This window comes from Vulpes vulpes, chromosome 2 (assembly GCF_048418805.1).
Source record: "Vulpes vulpes isolate BD-2025 chromosome 2, VulVul3, whole genome shotgun sequence".
NCBI lineage: Eukaryota > Metazoa > Chordata > Mammalia > Carnivora > Canidae > Vulpes > Vulpes vulpes.
Window position 1 is genome coordinate 61159982 of NC_132781.1, and position 6625 is coordinate 61166606.

Sequence of the window (6625 nt, forward strand, 5' to 3'; positions counted from 1 at the left end):
GGATGCCTGACACGCAGCCCAGAGCCTTGCGGGGCAGGGGTTGTCACGGCCACAGCCGGGTGCTCACGGAATGGAGCACGGGGGGTAAAAGACCCATACCACCCTCGGGTGCCAGAGACCAGAGGTGACACCATGACCTGGGCCACCTGGAGGCTCAAGAGTCTGCACGCAGGCCAAGGTGGCTGGCTCAAACTCCAGATAGCGAGGCCAGAGCCAGGCTTGTCAGTACCGTCAAGTCCGGAACCCCGCATGCGCCCAAAGAACCATATCTCTAGGGTGACTGTCACTGAAATACATGTCAGCACCACCTGGCAACAAAAAATGTTCATTTCAAGCAAGAAAATAGCCGCGCTGGCTGGCAGGGACAAGCCACAGGCCACTGTGACCTCCTGGGACGGTAGCCGGCCACTGGCCCCAAGGCCTGCCCCATCGCCCCGACTCCCAGAGCACCCAGGGCCATCTGGTCGACCCTGGGAGCATGTGTTCAGGGCAGGAGGAGCGGGCTCTAACTCCAGTCTGCCAATCTGCTGGTCCGCCTGTCTGTTGGTGCTCTTTCAACTGAGACAGAAAAATCACCAAAGTTGTGCAGGTAGGGTCAGGTGTGTAAAATTTTGGCCTATCTTTATCTCTCTGGACCACCTCTTGGGTCCTATCCTGGTCATCCCAGTGACCTAGATGGCTGAATGTAGGGAATTTCTTTTTTTCTTTTCCTTTTCTTTAAAATTGTACTTATTGGGACGCCTGGGTGGCTCAGTGGTTGAGCGTCTGCCTTCAGCCCAGGGTGTGATCCTGGAGTCCCGGGATTGAGTGCCACATTGGGCTCCCTGTGCCTCCCTCTGCCTCCTCTGCCTGTGTCTCTGCCTCTCTTTCTCTGTGACTCCCATGAATAAATAAATAAAATATTATTTAAAAAAATAAAAATAAAATTGTACTTATTTATTTATGAGAGAGAGAGAGAGAGAGAGAGAGAGAAAGAGGGAGAAGCAGCCTCCATGCAAGGAGCCTAATGTGGGGCTTGATCCAAATCGTCTGCTCAACTGCTGAGGGAATTTCATCCCAGATCATGGGAACTTGTAAAACATTCGGGCTCATCTTTATCTTTCTGAACTGTATGGTGCCCAATTTTACCCATGCCTGCCTTTCAACTCATGAGCTAGGTTTCCTTTTCAAAAGGATGTTAACAATAGCTTCTGGAGGCAGAGGAAACCTCTCCCACATAGAACACATAGGGACATGTAGACTCAAAACGAACTCTAGCCTTTGTCTCACTCCTATCTGTAGAGAGGTCATGAAAGACCTGGTGTTCCAATCTCCTCCTTTGATGAACACAACTCCAGTTGCCAGGTAGCATGGCCACATCTGGATCCCATCCATCCGTTGTTTCGTGCAAAGCTACCAAAAGCTGCAGCAACCAACCAACGCAAGGAAAACCAGAGTATCTCCATGAGCGAGCCAAGCACTGGTTCCTCCCCAAGGAAGACTTTTATTTAAAACCCAAAGACTTTTATTTGAAACCCAAAGTCGGGGTTTTCCTGATGGAACCAGAGGGCTTCCTAGGTTCTGGTCCCTTGGCAGGCCTCATTGCTGGCTTTCTATAATCGTAGCATTCAGGCATATGGAAAGAAACCCGTTCACCCCATTCGGGCCATCTGAGCCTCAGGTTATTCTTCCATGTGTCCCAGGTAAGTGAGTACTTGCAAGTAAGTATAGGCTGCCTAAGCATCCTACGGGTAGCCTGCCAGAGTTTCCTGTGGCTGGCAGGTGGGGGGGGGGGGGGGGTCGTGTGCTCATCCTTCAGTGCAAAATAGTATAGAGTCTGGTTCAGTTTGGTCTGGTTTTCTGCATCCGTGTGCATTCTCCATAAAAAGCTGGGGTGTCTTCATAAAGAGGGACATTGTGGAAAGTGGACAGTTTGTTTTCTGTTTTTAGTACATGCAAGGCTCTAGGACTTGAACCTTATGGGAGACACACAGAGACAGGCAGTGACAGAGGCAGAGGGAGAAGCAGGCTCCCTGTGGAGAGCCCAATGCAAAAGTCAGGCCCCAGGACCCCAGGTTCACAACCTGACCCCAAGGCAGACACTCAACACAGAGTCACCAAGGCATCCCTGTTCCTTTATTTTTAAGGGAAGCAGACAGGCAACGTGTGTTCAGAGGAACGGAAATATAGTCCACGTGCTGAGGTTTTTCCGAGCCATTTGGACCTGGGTCGGTGTGAAAGCCAAGAGAGCAGCGCCCAGAAACATTCAAGGCTGTTGTCTATATCCATTTCACAGATACTTGATTAAAACTGGTATTGTATGGCACATGTCTTTCTCTGTTTCTCTTGCAAGACCCAGAGAGCTAAAGCCCCCAACCTCAAGGACTTAAAGTTGCAGGTGGGATGAAGAGATAGGGAGGCAGGCAGACAGGCAGGGCTGGAAAACCTGTACTCTAGTGAGTCTAGGTGTGACGAATATGGCCTGGCAGGGTGGCCGGAAGGCAGTCTTCTCCGGATCCACCACTTAACTCAGGACAGGCACCAAAGAGTGGCCTTGGGAATGTTTTTCTCCTCCTCCCTGGAATGAGGACATCTGCACTGCTAAGGGAAAGCTCCCCCTTCCTGCTGCCGGTGCGTTGGAAACCACTCTGGCTACATTGGTTCTGGTTCCATTTGCGGTTCCAGTCCCTGCCCCGCAGAAGGGCCCACTTGGAAATGTCATCTGAGGCGTCCTTCCGCCCCCAACCCCAAAGACCTGGGACACCAGGTGATGGGAGCCATTCCTGAACGGATGTAGAAATGTCCACAAACCAAAACTCGTCCTTCCTGCTTCATCTCCCCATGACCTTTGTGGAGGCACCGTTTGTGGAGAGGGACTCTTTGTTTCGCTGCCACCACTACAGCAAATAAGGACAATCTTGAACACAAGAACGGTCAAATGAGAATCAGTCCATCTTATCCTATTCCCTAGACGGGTATCATGGCATGTGTCTAGAGACAGAAGTAGAGTACAAGGTCATGTGTGGGAACCAGAGGAACACACAAGACCATGAGTGGCAATGAGAAGTACGAGGGGTGGACTAGGGATGCCTGGGTGGCTCTGCGGTTGAGTGTTTGCCTTCAGCTTGGGGCCTGATCCCAGGATCTGGGATCAAGCCCCACATCGAGCTCTCTGCAAGGGAGCCTGCTTCTCCCTCTCCTTATGTCTCTGCTGCTCTCTGTCTCTCATGAATAAATAAATACATCCTAAAAAAGAAAAGTAGGTGCACCTTGAGGTGCACTCAAGGAAACTTGCACTCACATTTCACTATATAGCATTTCTTTGGCCCCTCCACTCCTGTAGAGATAGCTTCTACCTACCTTAGGTGAGAGGCTAGTGGAATCCTGCAGGGCAAGAATGCTTGTGTCTCAGATCTTCAGTACAGCACATTTCCATGGTACCTCCTCACTACAGTGGGGCCAGGTTCTAACTCCCATATGTGAGAAGCTAGTTGAAAGCTGCATTCAAGGAATGTTTCTTTCTGAGAGTTGAGCACAGGGCCTTCGCATTGGGCCTCCACACCTACTGTGCACTTAGGTCCTAAATCTCTTATGTTAGAGGCTTTTCAGAAGCTGCCTGCCAAGAACACTTGTTTCTCAGAGTTTAGTAGACCCCATTTCCCCCTAGCCTCCACAGATTCTTTTGATATAGGTTCTAATGCCAGTAGGTGAGAGTAGTTTCTACTCTCAGACTCAGGAGCATTGGTAGCTCACAGTTCCCTACATAGCATTTACATAAGCCCTCCACTCCTGTGGAGATAGCTTCCACCTCCCCTAGGTGAGAGGTTAGTGGAAACCTGAAGGGCAGGTATGCTTGCATCTCAGAGTTCATTACAGCGCATTTCCATCACACTTCTTCACCTACAGTGGAACTAGGTTCTAACTCCCATAGGTGAGAGGCTAGATGAAAGCTGCATTCAAGGAACGTTTCTTTCTGAGAGTTCAGGACAGGGCCTTTCCATTGACCTCCACACCTACTGTGGACATAGGTTCTAACTCCTTTAATTTACAGGCTTGTCAGAAGCTGTCTGCAAGGAACGCCTTTTCTCAGAGTTCAGTAGACTGCATTTCCCTCAAGCTTCCACAGGTTCTTTTGATAAAGGTTCTAATGCCAGTAGGTGAGAAGGTAGTGGAAAGCTATAGAGCAGGAATGCTTGGGTCTCAGAATTCAGTACAGCACATTACCATGGCACCTCCTCACCTACAGTGGAGCTAGGTTCTAACTCCCTTAGGTGAGGGTATAGTTGAAAGCTGCGTTCAAGGAATGCTTCTTTCTGAGTGTTGAGCACAAGGACTTTCCACTGGGCCTCCACACCTACTGTGGATATAGGTACTAACTCCCTTATGTTAAAGGCTGGTCAGAAGCTGCCTGCAAGGAACACTTGTTTCTAAGAGTTCAGTAGACCACATTTCCCTCGAGGCTCCTCAGGTTCTTTTGATATAGGTTCTAATGCTGGTAGGTGAGAGGGTAGTGGAAAGGTGCACGTAGGGAACATAGCATTTCCATGGCTACTGCAATCCTGTGGAGATAGATTCTACCTCCCATAGGTGAGAGAATAGTGGAAAGCTGCAAGGCAGCTCATGTCTCAGAGTTCAGTAGAGTGCATTTCCACGGCACCTCCTTACCTAAGTTGAGCTAGCTTCTAACTCCCATAGGTGAGAGGCTAGTTGAATGCTGCATTTAAGGAATGCTTCTTTCTGCAGTTGAGCAAAGGGCCTTCCCATTGGGCTTCCACACCTACTGTGGACATAGCTTCTAACTCCCTTACATTAGAGGCCTGTCAGAAACTGCCTGCAAATGGGGATCCCTGGGTGGCTCAGTGGTCTGGCGCCTGCCTTTAGCCCTGGGCATGATTTAGTCCTGGCATCGAGTCCTGCATCAGGCTCCCTGGGTGGAGCCCACTTCTTCCTCTGCCTGAGTCTCAGCCTCTCTCTCTCTCTCTTTCTCTGTGTCTCTCATGAATAAAAAAAAAAAAAGAAGAAGAAGGAAGAAAGAAACTCCCTGAAAGGAACGCTTGTTTCTCAGAGTTCAGTAGGCTGCATTTCACTCAAGCCTCCACAGGTTCTACCTCCTTTGGTGAGAGGCTAGTGGAAAGCTGTGGGGCAGGAATGCTTGTTTCTCAGAGTTTAGTACAGTGCATTTCCATGCCACCTCCTCACCTACAGTGGAGCTAGGTTCTAACTCCCATAAGTGAGAGGCTCTTGAAAGCTGCATTCAAGGAATGCCTCTGAGAATTGAGCACAAGGCCTATCCCTTGGGCCTCCCCACAATTGTGGACATAGCTTCAAACTCCCTTACATTAGAGGCTTGTCAGAAGCTGCCTGCAAGGAATGCCTTCTATGAGAGTTCAATAGGCTGCATGTCCCTCAAGCCTCCACAGGTGCTTTTGATATAGGTTTAATGCTGGTAGGTGAGTGGAAAGCTGCATTCAAGGAATGCTTCTTTCTGGGGGCGGGCAAGATGGTCGAAGTGTATGGGTCCTCAACTCACCTGGTCCCACCAACTTACCTAGATAACCTTCAAAACATCCTGAACATCTATGAATTCAACCTGAGATTTAAAGAGAGAACAGCCAGAATGCTACAGAGAGAAGGGTTTTCACTTCTAGCAAGGTAGGAAGGTGGAAAAAAAAATAATTGAAAAGAATCAATTGGGGGAGGGGTACTGAGAAGAGCCAGGCTAAAGGGAGGCGGCGAAAGCCTCTGGAACACCAAAGCCCAGGCCTGGAGAAGCCTGAACTTTAAAATTCCACATGAGATTTTTCTCGGACAGAAAAGTGATTAGCAGGGAAATCAGACAGAATCCCAGGAGGGGCAGTGAAGCCCCCAGTTTCCAGGAGTCACTTATAGAGGAAGTGCACCTGGGGGAAAGCATACCACAAACTGTGGACAGATCTCGGTGAAGGGTTAGAGCACCCAGACTGATGGGCATTTTGGAGAAGCCAGTAGGTTAGGCGGGCCAGCTCTGGATGGAGGTGTCTGTGTCCTGCTGCCTTCAGGAGCTGTCCTCCCCTCCCCTCGGGAAGCGTGGTTCCAGCAGCACAGGGCCCCAGATCCCAGGGTGCCGAGCAGACAAAGCCCACGATCCTGCGATCCCCCCAGGATAGGCGGAAGCGGGGAGGGCACAGGAGAGCGAGACCTCTCCTGCCACTGGGCACCCCCAAGGTGTGCAGATCAGTGCCCCCATGCCACCCTGGGAGCATATTGGCCAGTGCGGACTGGGAGACTGCATTAGTTACTGTGGGGAGTTGACTCCAGAACTGGAGTTCTGCTGCTGCCAGTGGTGTTGTTCCTCCTTGTCACCTTGTGCCTGGGAGAGGCGGGGCCTCCAGGAAACAGAGGCCTCCCGGGGTATAAAGCTCCCAATGAGCCTGCCACCCGGCAGGGGGCAGGGCATCTCTCCCAGGCACACACACCTGAGAATCAGCATAGCAGGTGCCTCCCCCAGAAGACCAGCTGGAAGGACAGGGGAAGAGCAAGTTCTTGACCAAACAGTGCTGGAAAGCTCCAGGGGAAGTTGAGGGATTTATAATATATAGAATTAGAGGGTCCTCCCCTTTTTAAAAATTTTATCCCTTTTTCCAGTACAACTCGTAATTGTATCAGA